This window comes from Pelobates fuscus, chromosome 8 (genome assembly GCF_036172605.1).
Source record: "Pelobates fuscus isolate aPelFus1 chromosome 8, aPelFus1.pri, whole genome shotgun sequence".
NCBI lineage: Eukaryota > Metazoa > Chordata > Amphibia > Anura > Pelobatidae > Pelobates > Pelobates fuscus.
Window position 1 is genome coordinate 147,298,202 of NC_086324.1, and position 14,198 is coordinate 147,312,399.

The window sequence follows — 14,198 nt, forward strand, 5'->3', positions numbered from 1 at the left end:
TCATGTGTGTGTGAGTGTCTGTCAGTGTGTGTCAAGTCAGTTAGAGTATGTGTATCAGTGACATCTGCAGGTTTGTCATTGTGTGTGTCTTTGTAGCTGTCAGTGTGACTGTCAGTAAGTATGTGTGTGTGTGTCAGTGTGTGTCAATCAGTGAGAGTGTGTGTCTTTCAGTGAATGTGTGTGTGTGTCTGTCAGTGTGGGAAATTGGTGAGGTAGTGTGTCTGTCATTGAGTGTGTGTATGTCAGTGAGTGTGTGTGTATCGGAGTGTGTGTTCCTGTCAGTGAGTGAGTGTGTGTGTGTCGGTGATAAGCAGTGTGTGTGCCAATGAGTGCATATGGGTCAAGGAAAATGTGTCTGCTTAAAAGGATGAGGTACAAAGAGGTGGATTTCTAAGAGGAATAGGTGGAGCCTAAAGACGATGGAGTGGGTCTTAAACAGAAAGAGGTGTGGTGTTAACAGGAAGGAGTTGGGAAAAATTTAGATTAGGCGGGTGCCCAAGTTTAGTCATACCTTAGGGCTGCACAAAACCAAAATATACCACTGGAAACAACAATCATTGTCAAATATTTATATAGTCAAGGCATGAAATGCATTAAAAATAAACAATCATAAAATATATGCCAGAATCTGGTGCTTCTTCAGTAACGTCTGCACTAACTTACGGACCTCTAGATTTTATGGTAAACCTGTATATATTTCTCATATATAGAGATTATAGGATATAGAAAATTTACTTGAAATATACCTGATCACCACCTCTCAGTTGTAATATTTTGTTTACCTTTTGATATTTCTGCTCTTTTTATGATCAGTGTTCTCCCATAAAAGTGGGAGACACCAAGAACTAAGGAACATTGTTTTTCTTTGGATTTTGGATTTTAAAATGCATTATTAACTCCTATAATAAAATGTATTAATTAATGTACAAATAACCTCAGAAATGTTTTATAGCTCCGATCAAAGTATCCTCTGCTCTGCTCAAACATATGCTAAGTCTACAGAATCTAGACTACAGTAGGCCACAGTCGTCTTTATGAAGAATTCTTGAACTTATGAAGAAAAAAATAAAATTTCAGCTATGAAACAGAGCAAAACCACTCCAGAACGCAGACAGGAAATTTGAAGTCTGAAGTCTGAAGTGGTAAAGACACCTATGCCATCTCACCACAATATGTAATACACTGGTAAACCTAAAGAACGAAATGGCCAGGTTACTATTTGATAAAAAGTAAATTGAAACATTCTAGAGTTCTGGAAGAAGCAAGGCTTTTCACTAAACAGGAAAAAGACAAAAGGTTAACCGTCAGTATCTATATAGCACACAGTACCCTAGGTTTACAAGTGTACCCTTATAAACACTCAAAATTCAGTGACAAGAAAAAAAGAAAGAAAACCAAGGTATAAAATATTGTGAATCACCAAAGTGATAATGTATGAATGAATATAATACAAAGTGCAGATGTGTAGAATTATACGGATTCAAAATAGTATCTGCAAAAGATATATAAACACTACATAGGGTAATATTGTAAGAGACCACTGAGAAGTGTGGGTGGTAGAGAACTCACAAAATTAAGTAGAAATCAGGCGTATCTCCCTCTAAATTGGGGAACTGGACAGTATAGAAGATCTCCAGCGATGAATCTCAATATGAGATGATGACAAATCTTCTAATGCACTCCAAATACAGAAAAGAAAATAGATAGTGCAGATGGTATAAAAAAATTAACAATTTAATTGCATATATTGCACTTACAATGTATCAGAGTAAAATCAGCTTGTCTCCACACTAGGTGGTATTCATAAGCAGCAACTGAACCAATCAGGATGTGGGATCAGGAACAGTAGTAGCAGCACCAAACAATGTACAAATAAAATAAAAGTTCGGTATAAAAACATAAATAAATAAATAAATAAAACAAATAAAAATAAAACATTTTGTTTTATTTGTTTTTATACCGAACTTTTATTTTATTTGTACATTGTTTGGTGCTGCTACTACTGTTCCTGATCCCACATCCTGATTGGTTCAGTTGCTGCTTATGAATACCACCTAGTGTGGAGACAAGCTGATTTTACTCTGATACATTGTAAGTGCAATATATGCAATTAAATTGTTAATTTTTTATACCATCTGCACTATCTATTTTCTTTTCTGTATTTGGAGTGCATTAGAAGATTTGTCATCATCTCATATTGAGATTCATCGCTGGAGATCTTCTATACTGTCCAGTTCCCCAATTTAGAGGGAGATACACCTGATTTCTACTTAATTTTGTGAGTTCTCTACCACCCACACTTCTCAGTGGTCTCTTACAATATTACCCTATGTAGTGTTTATATATCTTTTGCAGATACTATTTTGAATCCGTATAATTCTACACATCTGCAGTTTGTATTATATTCATTCATACATTATCACTTTGGTGATTCACAATATTTTGTACCTTGGTTTTCTTTCTTTTTTTCTTTTCATTAAACAGGGACTTGTCAGAAATGAATCAGTAAACTACAAATACTTAGGCCAAAATAGGCTACTTCAAAAAATATCTTCAACTTAGCTATTTTTCCAACTCCGCTATTTTATATTAAAATTTTCGATTGCCACATTTTATGGATTACCCCGTTTAGTGTTCTTGATAGAAAATTGACATACACCACATAGATGGGAAGAAGAATGATTGGTGAACGAAAGAAACTGCAAATGATCTAAAGTACCTGATACATTCAAGGGACACCCTAAGCACCATAAACACTGCAGCATCCTGTAGAGGTTATTGAACCAGGAATGTTGGTTTGAAACATACCTTACTTGCTATATCATACCATTTACAGCCAATAGCTCCCATGCAAGAAATACTGTCTAAACCTGATATGAATTGGTATAATAATACAGAAATATGAACTTTATCTTAGCAACTCAGACCAGAACAACAACAGGTGCCTGACACGGCAAGGTAAGTGTCAAAATGTTTCTAAAAGTTTTGATTTATGGTCATATGGTGCTCGGAGACTCCTGGCACTAAAGCTACTACACCACTCTGTATTGGTTATGGAGCATGGAGTGTCCCTTTAAAGACATGGACATAATGTTACGGTTTGGGCATTGTAGATTTACAAATAGAACGGAGTCACTTGTCTCTCGAACTGATGTGACTGCTGACAGCATATGTATCATCAAGTAAAAAGATCATATGTGCTCTGATTCAACTAAGTTCCTTAAATCTTGTTAAAGGGCACTTCATCGCGTAGCATATTAGACTTAACAGTAAATCTGACAATATTATTTTTGAGCCAATAAGTGGAATGTTTTTGAGTCAATGATTTCTACTTATTGCTCAAGAGTAAGGGGAAATGTCTTAAAATAAAGAGAAGTTTGAAGATGGTTGCAGAACAAAAGTGGTGAAGTGTATTCAGTGAATATACCCAGCACCTGCTGTGAATACGTGGGCTAGTTCTCAGTATTTTCCAATATTTAATGGTCAGCAGATCTCAGAGCATTAACAAATGCAAAGAAATGGGGGTTTTATTCAAACTGAGTTCCAGAGAATTGAACTGTGAATGCATGTCTATATCTGATTTGAAAAAATAAAAAATAGTGTGGAGATGGTTCTACTCATGTTGTGCATCACATATTTATAGATTTGACAGATTAAGGCTGCTGGAGTTGCAAAGTCTGCCATTGTATATCCCTGAAATCTCCATCAGTGTGACCTGCATAACAGGAGGCAGCATCCACAGACATGCCTAAGCAGGACCAACTTTAGCTTTGCGGACTCACATAATTAAACACGTGCCAAAATTGTATTTGGGCATTAGAGTGTCCCTTTAAGAGAATAACCAACTGCGTTGATGACTGAGAATGTTGACTATTTAAAATTCTACCCATTTGTCCAGTTACTTTTAATCCAAAGCATGAATTCTCTTAGTGATGGACATCATCCCTAAGCTCTCAGGATATTACTGACCATCTGGAAAAACCTTCCAAATACCTTGGGCAGAGAGGAAAGTATCTGTTTAACCCTTAAAGGTACAATGGCACCTGGACGACTCTTGCCCCCATAACAACTTCAAAGAGCTGAAATTGTTGGTTTGGTGTGTTGCTTTAAAGGGGCAAAGTCACCAAAATCAGTTAATCTTAACGAAAAAACACTGTTTACACTATGCAATGCTGATGCCCATTAGTGTATGTCAATTACACAGCCACTAGGAGCTTTGTATAGAAAGAGACCTAAATGAATGTGTTTGATGTTTAGCAAAGTCTGCTGATGCTGTATACTGAGTATATATCCATTGCTCTCCTGAGAGAAAAATTGCATTCAACAGTCCTCGTGGAATGTGCTATATGCATGGGCGTCTGAAAGGAGGGCAAGAGGAAACATGTGCCCCCCTCCCTGGATTTTGGGGGGATGAGACACTTGGAGGGGCTGATGTGGGGAATGAGAGCCATTGAGGGTGGGGGGAATGAACACATGGAGGGGCTAGGGAGGATGAGACACATGGAGGGGCTTGGGTGAATGAGACATATGGATTGACTGGGGGGGATGAGACACATGGCGGGGCTGAAGGGAATCAGACACATGAAGGGGCTGGGTGGATAAGACACATGTAGGGGCTATAGAAGGGGAAAAAGAGACAGAGAAGCTAGGGGCAGAGACACACAAAGGGTAAGGGGATAATGACACAGAGGGACTGAAAAGGGTACAGTGACACACAGGGTCTGGGGAAGGGGACAGTGACACAAAGAGAGACTGGGAAGGGGACAGTGACACACAGAGGGGCATGGAAGCGGGCAATGAAACAGAGTGGCTGAGAAAGGGGACCGTGACACACAAAGGGGCTGGGAAAAAGTAAGATACTCACAAAGGGACTGGGGGAAAGTAAGACACACAAAGGTGAAAAGTAAGAGACACACAAGAGGTGTATAACACACAAAGGGGAAAATGGAGTTTAAGATACACTAAATGTGTGGTAATACACCTAAACAGACATTCAACAGATGGGATAAGAATCACAAAAGGGGGTAAGAAATTCAAAAGGGATGTTAAGAGACATTCAGGGGAAGATGCATTAGTTTGGGGGTGGGGGTGCATAATACATAACAGCCTGAGTAGTCAAAAAATTTTCTAGAATAAAAAATGTCATGCATGTAAAAAAAAGCACAAAGCAAGCGTAACATCAGTGTTTGTATTTATCTGTGTAGTTGCATGTGTGTCAATGTTTGTATCTGTTTGTCTGTGCATCTGCAGGTGTGGCAGTGTGTGTATCTGTGTGGCTAAATGTGTATCAATGTTTGCTTCTGTGTGTCTGTGTAACTTCATGTGTGTCAGTGTTTGCTTCTGTGTGTGTGTACAGTGCAGTGGATTTACAAGGTATTTGCCTTGGGCGGCAAAAAACACCCCCCAAATGCTCTGGCAGATGCCATGTTAGCCTCTTGCCCTGGGGAGACCAGAAGCTGTCCACCTGGCCCTCTTAGGGCCCCTCCAAGGCTGGCATATACTTATGTACGAGGCAGGCCGCGAGGGAGCGCTCTCCCCTGACCTCTTTTTTTCTCAGCTCCCTCATGCGCCCCTCAACCCAGCCGCCATACTGGACCCCAGGGAAATAGAGACTGCATGCCAGCACTCCCAAAGGTAGGAAGGCTGGGTGGAGTGAGATAATAAAAAATAAAAAAATTGTGGATGTGTGTGTCTGTCAAAGAGTGTATGTGTTTGTTAGTATGAGTGTATATGTGTTTGTCATTAAGAATGTATGTTTGTTTATCAGTGAGTTTGTATGTGTGTCTGTCAAAGAGTGTATGTGTGTTTTTTCAGTGAGTGTGTACGTGTGTTTGTCATTGAGAGTGTATATGTGTTTGTCAGTGAATTTGTATGTGTGTCTATTAAAGAGTGTGTGTTTGTCAGTGAGAGTGTATGTGTCTATGTCAGTGTGTGTGTGTCTGTCACTGAGAGTGTGGCTGCCAGTGAATGTGTATGTCTGTCAGTGTGGGTCTCTGACACTGAGTAGGCGTGTGTATGACATTGAGTGTATATGTGTCTGTGTATATGTGTTTGTCAGTTTGTGTCTGTCAGTGAGTATATGTGTGTCTCTGTGTGTGTGTGTGTGTGTGTCTGACTCTGATTTGGTGTGTGTCTGATTCTGATTTGGTGTGTTTCTGAGTGTGTCTGTCAGTGAGTGTGCATGTGTGTCTGTCAGTGAGTGTATGTATGTGTGTCTGTGAATACGTGTATCTGTCAGTGAGTGTGTGTAACTTTGAGTGAGTGTAACTGTGAATGAGTGAGTGTGTAAATCTGTCAGTGAGTGTGTTTCAGTGAAAGTGTATGTTGGTTAAACAGTGTGTGTGCCAATGACTGTGTATCTGTCAGTAAGTGTATGTCAGTGAATGCATTAGCGAGGGCGTGCGTCTGTCTGGCAAAGAGCGTGTTGGTTTTAAAAAGGAAGAGAAATTTAGATTAGAGGGAGAGAAGGCGGTTGCCTGAGTTTTGTCATGCCTAGGTCACCACAAAACCAAAATACACCACTGTCTGTGTATCTCTATGTGTATCACTGTATGTATCTGTGTGTCTGTGCATCTGCGGCAGTGTTTCTATCTGTGTGTCTGTTCTCTATGCGTGTCAGTGTGTGTATACACATCTGTGTATCTAGATGTGTGTCAGCATTTGCTCCTGTGTGTCTGTGTATCTGGCAGTGTTTGTATCTGTGTGTCTGTGTATCTGGCAGTGTTTGTATCTGTGTGTCTGTGTATCTGCATGTGTCAGTGTTTGTATCTGTGTTTCTGCATGTGATTCTTCTATTAAACTTTTGCATCAGGTTTCTTAACCCTTTGCATGCCTGCACTTTATTTGATAATGACTGTGCCCTTCCCCTTTATTACATTGCAAAAAAGGGGCAGAGCATTGATGTCATTGCAATTATGTGCCCCCCCCCCCCATGGAACATTGTCTGCCGACATGTATGGCTGTATGTCTTCACTATTATTTGATGAGAAGCATCTAACTGGACAAATTTCACCAGAATTAATGACTTCATGATAGGAGAATTGGGTTCCAGTGAGGAGTAAGCCCCAGCACTGACCTGGAGGTAATTTTTATGACTTTTAAAATAAAACTAAAAATTATTTCTCAATCGAAACACTGTGTCACCGCCAAGGCTCTCCTTTCCCCTTCAAAGTATTCCATTCTGCACAGTAGTCAGTGATTATAGCTCACAGGATAGCTGTAGAGTATAGCAGTGCCTATATCTCTGGAAGATGTTGTCACCACTCGCTGAACTAACTAGCATAACAGGAACCCCACATATTATACATCCCTGGAAAGCTCTGATCCGAGCACCCAAGTTGGCGAAATAGCGCTCAGATCCATGCAGAATTTGAGAATCGAAACTGGGTAAAGATTTGACCGGCACCTAGCAAGGTCCATGCCCAAAAGTGTTCCATAATGAATGGGACTTTGGCTGGTCAAATATCGGGTGTTCCTGTGGTCAGAAAAAGGGGCGCTCCCTCTGGTTCTTATATTTCTTTTGATGAGTGTTCTCCTGGCTGCTGGGGAAATAGGGGAAATCGGGTTGGAAGGTAGCCGGGTACAGTGGTTGGTTGTAACCGGACTAAAGTTTCATAAAAGTTTGATGTAAGTCCCTCTGTAGAGATGTCGCCAACATAAAATTTTCCGTTCGCGAACGGCGAACGCGAATTTCCGCAAATGTTCGCGAACGGGCGAACCGGGCGAACCGCCATAGACTTCAATGGGCAGGCGAATTTTAAAACCCACAGGGACTCTTTCTGGCCACAATAGTGATGGAAAAGTTGTTTCAAGGGGACTAACACCTGGAATGTGACATGCCGGAGGGGGATGCATGGCAAAACTCCCATGGAAAATTACATAGTTGATGCAGAGTCAATGATGGTATGATGTTGTATCGATCAGGTAGTGTAAGAGTTACGCCCGCTTCACAGTGACAGACCAAACTCCCTGTTTAACGCACCGCAAACAACTGCAAACAGTCCATTTGCACAACTGCAAACTCCCTATTTGCACAAGGTTGGATACCAAGCTAGCCATGTCCCGTTCCTTGTACTCACTGATGTCATTGAAGGTCTCTTCCTCTACCCAGCCACGTACAACACCAAGGGTCCCCGAAAGGTGACAACAAGCCTCCTGTATTTTTTTTTAAATGTACACTACTGTTACACCAGATATGAGTTGCACTGGTGTGACACTGTGCCCTGGCAGGCCCTGAAATGCACACGTGTGAAGGAAACTGACTGCTATTATTTCACAGTCAGATTTCTAGTTTTTTTTTAATGTACACTACTGTTACACCAGATATGAGTTGCACTGATGTGACACTGTGCCCTGGCAGGCCCTGAAATGCACCCGTGTGAAGGAAACTGACTGCTATTATATTACAGTCAAAAAAGTTTTTTCTTTTTTAAATGCAAGCTATTGTGACACCAGATATGAGTGGTGGCACTGGGCAAGTGGGCACAGTATACGCTGTGAGGCAACTGCAATTAGATTACACAGGAAAAAAAAAAAGCAGACTTATGTTCTAGCCCTAAAAAGGGCTTTTTGGGGTGCTGTCCTTACAGCAGAGATCAGATGAGTCCTTCAGGACTGTAGTGGAAACTGAATACACTAGCCTAGCTATCGATTTCCCTATTAAATCAGCAGCAGCTACACTGTCCCTCCTCTCACTAAGAATGCAGCTTCCGGGGGGTGGGGCCTAGCTGTCATGGAGGAAAGACGCACTTCGTGTGAGCTCCCTAAATATCTCACTTTAAGCAGCTATCAACAAGCGAATTTCACCCCAGAAGGGGATGACCCAGCAATGTTAATAGCGGTCAGAAACTTGACAGAGTCTTACTTACCTCCGCGTGGTAAGTGTGGCCTGGTGCTCACTGGGCGAGAGAGGCGGCCGATCTCCCGATCCTTGGATGCCCAGGAGCAGCTACTTCCCGGCAGGAGCTCCGTTACCCCCCCTCGGACCGGTGGGGGATATCCCGGTCCACCCCTGAGAGGCTGTCTGGAGCTAATGGACGCACAGAGCACAGCCACCCAGGCTGACATAGTCATCTGCGACTCTCCCAATATGGTGGCAGCCGCGTGTCCTCCTGGTACCAGCAAAGAATGGCAGGATATTGAGTCTAAGCTGGACAGACTCTTTAATCAATTTTGGAAGCAAATACCAAGCAGGAAGCCCCAACAAGCTCCACCACAGCCCCAACAAGCTCCACCACAGCTAAGCGAAGCAGTCCCCATTAAAATCCACCAACGCAAAAGGCGTCGAAGACGGGACCGGAGGCACAAACAGAAATGCAGAGCCTGCCCCACGTCAAGCACTCGCCTCCACCTTAAGCCACCACAATCCCGCACCGGACGTGAAGCACCACCGGGACAGATCCGACCACCCGACAAAACAAGCTTCCACCACCTCAAGCACTCAGCCAGAGGCTTGCCTTTGTTGTTCCAGGTATCAGGGACTCCCAGGGTCTGCACCTGGTGCCCAGAAGGGATCGGATGAGCACAAGCGGTAAACAGCAGCCTGCCAAGCATGTCCCACTATAGCCGATCCTCCACACCATGCCTTTGATCACATGAACTGCTCTCTTCACATTAACTAATCGTAAAGTAGCAAGCGTTTAAACATGTCATTATTTCACCTCCTAAAGAGTTTATTGTCGTAGTTCCTTACATGCCTTTACCTTAACTGTTCATGTATTATGTTATTCACTAGTCTCATCTCATGGGGCGACTCACACTTGATTTATAACTAGCGGTGGAGCTGCTGATATAAATACACAGTTGATAACGTGCAAGCTACACCCTAAACATGACAGCCATCTTTCACAACAATGTACTGCTATATACTCATACCCTCAGTGCAACTAGCCATGATATACGCACGTTCAGCCTAGCATGCTCAAATATAACACACTTCTGTCTAAAAAAAAATAATAATAATACAAAAAAAAAGAATGCAGCTTCCGAATGATTCTAAAATGGATGCTGTCCAGGAGGTGGGAGGGTCTGGGAGGGGGGGTCTGCTGCTGATTGGCTGGAATGTGTCTGCTGACTGTGAGGTACAGGGTGAAAGTTTACTCAATGATGACGAATAGGGGGCGGACCGAACATCGCATATGTTTGCCGTACGTGGCGAACACGAACAAGCTATGTTCACCAGGAACTATTCGCCAGCGAACCGTTCGGGACATCTCTATCCCTCTGTAATACTCGCGTCTCCCTGGATCCTGTAGTCAGCCCTAAGGTGAGGTGCTCTCTGTAGATTGAGGTGAACTCTCACAAAGGGGAACATGGGCATATGGGTACAGTGATTATGCCCCTTTTAGGGAGTGGGATGCGTGATTGTTCCCGGTATAGGCATAAGTGACTGGGTGTTCCATCACAATAATCTTAGAAATAAAAGCAACACATCTAATTGAAATAACATAGCACTCTTTTATATTATTTAATTTCAATTTATGTTGGCTTTTTCAATTTAACTGACATTTAGCCTATAAATCTTCAAGTACCATTCTTTTTTGCAGCATTATTTAACCTGCAGAGTAAGAAATTATTCTGGCCTTCTGTCCCACGGTATATATAAAAAAAACCTGTAAATAGAAAAGAAGAAATGGGGTACCTTTAAAAATTATATTTTCTGTTTAATATATTGATATATGCTTTGTGAAGGTCTGATGTGTAATAAGCTAAGACAAGCTATCTGGTTTCACAATGGAATTCCATGTATATATCAAAGGAGGTTGTCGTCAATGGGTACACATGTGTGTACTTCTTTACTATAAAGGTTTCAAGGGTCATGTTATCAGGAAATCAGAGTGTCAGAGTAATTAACATCTAGGTGTAACCATGGAAGTATGTGTTTTCCTAAGCCATCCTAACACATCACTTTCTTCAAACATTTCATCAATCTCTGTAGATCAAGTTATATGGAAGCATTCTAGCAGTCAAGAGGAGGACTTTGAGTAGACTACAGGGATTCTTTACAGGATGTAAAAAGCAACATGCAATGCCCTGTGTAGTACAAGTACTCAGTATAACCACATTAAAGAGATACTATAGGCATCAAAACAACTTTACCTCAAAGTCACTGCCAAATTCACAAAGTCCCCCAACCTTGACATCGCCGCTGGTGGACAGGTGGTCAAGGGAGACCGGTAATGGTAATTTACTTACCTCTAAAGGTGAGTTCCTCTACGCAGACGTCACTACTGTACTCTCGCACATGTATTGAGGTCTGTGGGGGATCCTGCGAGACCGCGGCATCCTCTATAGACAGAGCCAATTCCCTGCAGCCATCACTGAAGACGGCTGTCAGGACTGACACTTAGGCTCCACTTTTTGTCAAGGCAAGTCAGGCAGAGCAGTAATACAGAGACAAAGACAGTGAAATTCCAATGCAGTCATAATGAGTATTTCAGAAAGATTTAGCGGACTATTGACAGAGCAGGAGAGAAGAAATTCTATATTAAACAGAATGTACAATAAAGGAAGTTTAAACATTAGATCTCACATTACAGGAAGTGTTTAGGAAGGCTGTGTAAGTCACAATCAGGGGAGGTGTGTCTATGGCTAAATAAACAAAGTGAATTAACTCCTAAATGGCAGAGAATTGAACAGTTGCAGGGTGATCATCTGTACACCAAAAGGAATTCATTAAGCTAAAGTTTTTTAATTTATGCGTTCATTCTGCTCATATAAAAATGTTTTCAACATTATATTGGCATTTTCAGAATGATGCGTTCCTGGAAATGGTAGTAGGTTCCCTACAAATACCTATAAGCGCATACATATTTTAAGGTTGCAGCAATGCTTCCTCTTTCAAATTGTACTGATTCACTATAAGATTATCAGTTCATCAGAGTAATATTGCACATCATAGTTATATCCTGCCCACAGAGATTGAGATAGCAATGACATATTCACTCTCAACAAGAAATACTTGCTCTTAGTTACCTACAAACCTAATTTATATTTCTTAACTGCCACTTAACCCGTTCACTAGCAGTCACAACAAACTTAAAAAGTGCATAGCATACCTTAACACCTCTGTACTCTAAGTGTCAGCTTTGTCCAACCTGGACAGCGATGATTGACTCAGAGTGGTGGGCTAGCCTGCCCTAAGCACTCTCAGCCAATCAATGTCATTCAGTTGGACAAAACTGACATCTGTAATGCAAAGTGTTAATTATACATTATTAAGTGAATGCTATGGTCATGCAGACCACTTCATCTTAATCAAGTGGTGTGCATGCAGTGGCCCTGTCCTTTTAACTAGGCAATGTAAAATTTTGCATTTTTTTTTTTTTTAACAAATAGCAGAGGATTGGAGGATTGAAGGATCCTATAACTTTCTTTTATGGTTTGATAGAAAACTCAGGGATGGTACAGTGGGCACTCTAGGCAAAATAACCACTGCAATGAGCTTCAAGTTACTGATAGGAACACTCTAGGTTCAGGAACACAAACATGTATTCCTGACCCTATATTGTTAAAACACAATTTAGGCTCCTGGCCTTCTTGCCCCCTTAAATATAGTAAAGACTCACCTTATTTCCAGTGCCGTGTGGGTCTGCCGGCATTGGTTCCACCCCTGATCCTCCTTCTTGGCTGACATCATCAGAATTAAGGATCTCAGCCAATCACAATGCTTTCCCGTAGGAAAGCATTGGATTGGCTGAGATTGTCAATTGAATCAATTCATCTCTATCGGGAAAGTTAGGGGTCTCCAATTTGGTGTGTATATATATATATATATATATATATATATATATATATGTAGAAAGGCCATTAGGCCTGAATTTGTGGGAGGAGTAAGTCCCCTACTTAAACTCCCAGCCCCTACTCACCTCTGCCTTTCCAGTTGATTGTCTATCCCCATAGCAACCAGCACTTCCGGTCCGAGCTTCCAGCCAAACAGCTCCAGTCTCCTGCAGCAAGAGGTGTCCAGCGGAATCCTCCGTCCGTTCTGCGGCCCTGCCACCCGTCTTCCTCCCGGTCCCGGTACTTGGCTTCCGGTCACGAGACCGGCACGCTCACGTAAGCTAGTGAGGGAAATAGCGTCCAGCTATTTCCCTCCGTTTGGGCCTAAAAACTTAGGGGTAGGCTCCCTTTTTCCCTTACATTAACAGTTTACGTATTCTTACTCGTTCATGCATTTCAGCGTTCGCGCCACTAAAGTAGACGAACGCTCGCTATACTTACGTATCATTGGGGCCTTCGTATGGTCAAAACTGCCGAACCATGTATAGGCATAACTCTGGTGCTAATCGTTATATTTCTGTGTTACCTTTCGGTCATACGCACGAACCATGTACCTATTTACTAACCCGTTCGTGCATCTTAAGCGATTGATGTAAATCCTGTTCACCCCTCGCATACTTACCTAATTCATGATTTTGCTATTCGTGCGGAATTAAACAAACGCACATTATACTTTACCTAAGCAGGTCCCTCATACAGCTAAATCTACCGATCCCGCTCTAATAATACAAGCATTTCATACACACAAATTCATTTAAAAGCACATAGTTTCTGTTCGGTTATTTAACTGTTTATACATACCTGTCAGGATAAGTTATTAAATCCGTTTAAAACTACAACCTTTTACCAAACTGTGTTTTACGGTTTAATTATGTTTCAAAATATTAAAACCTCAGCCATTGTATTCTAGCAATAGGTTCTTTTTCCTACACCTAAGTGGTTAGTAAACTATGTTTAACGGTCATTTATCAATTAAAATAGATTCCTCCTGACACCAAACCAAAAAAGGGCAGAATTCTTTAATTCCACGCCAACCATGTACAAAAACGACATACATATATTAATTATTAACACGATCTTCTAGGGCAATTCTGGTAAAATCCCACATTTTTATTTACTACGTCTTCTCCTTAAAAGTTACGCAGTCATTAATCCTGCCTCTGTTACATTTCTTTGGCTTCACAGATTGCCTCAGTTTCTTGCATTTCTGCTTAAAGTTAGCAAATTCAAGTTCTTGTATTTACAAACCCAGGTATAGTATTTACTCACTTTGGTTTCATCCATGTCTATGCCTCAATACAACACGCACTCTAGACTTGTCACAGTAAAACATTTTTGTTATTTATAACATACTGTCACAGCCTTCGCTAATTATTAAATATTCAATGGGGTTTAATCCATAGCTCCAGAATTATTCT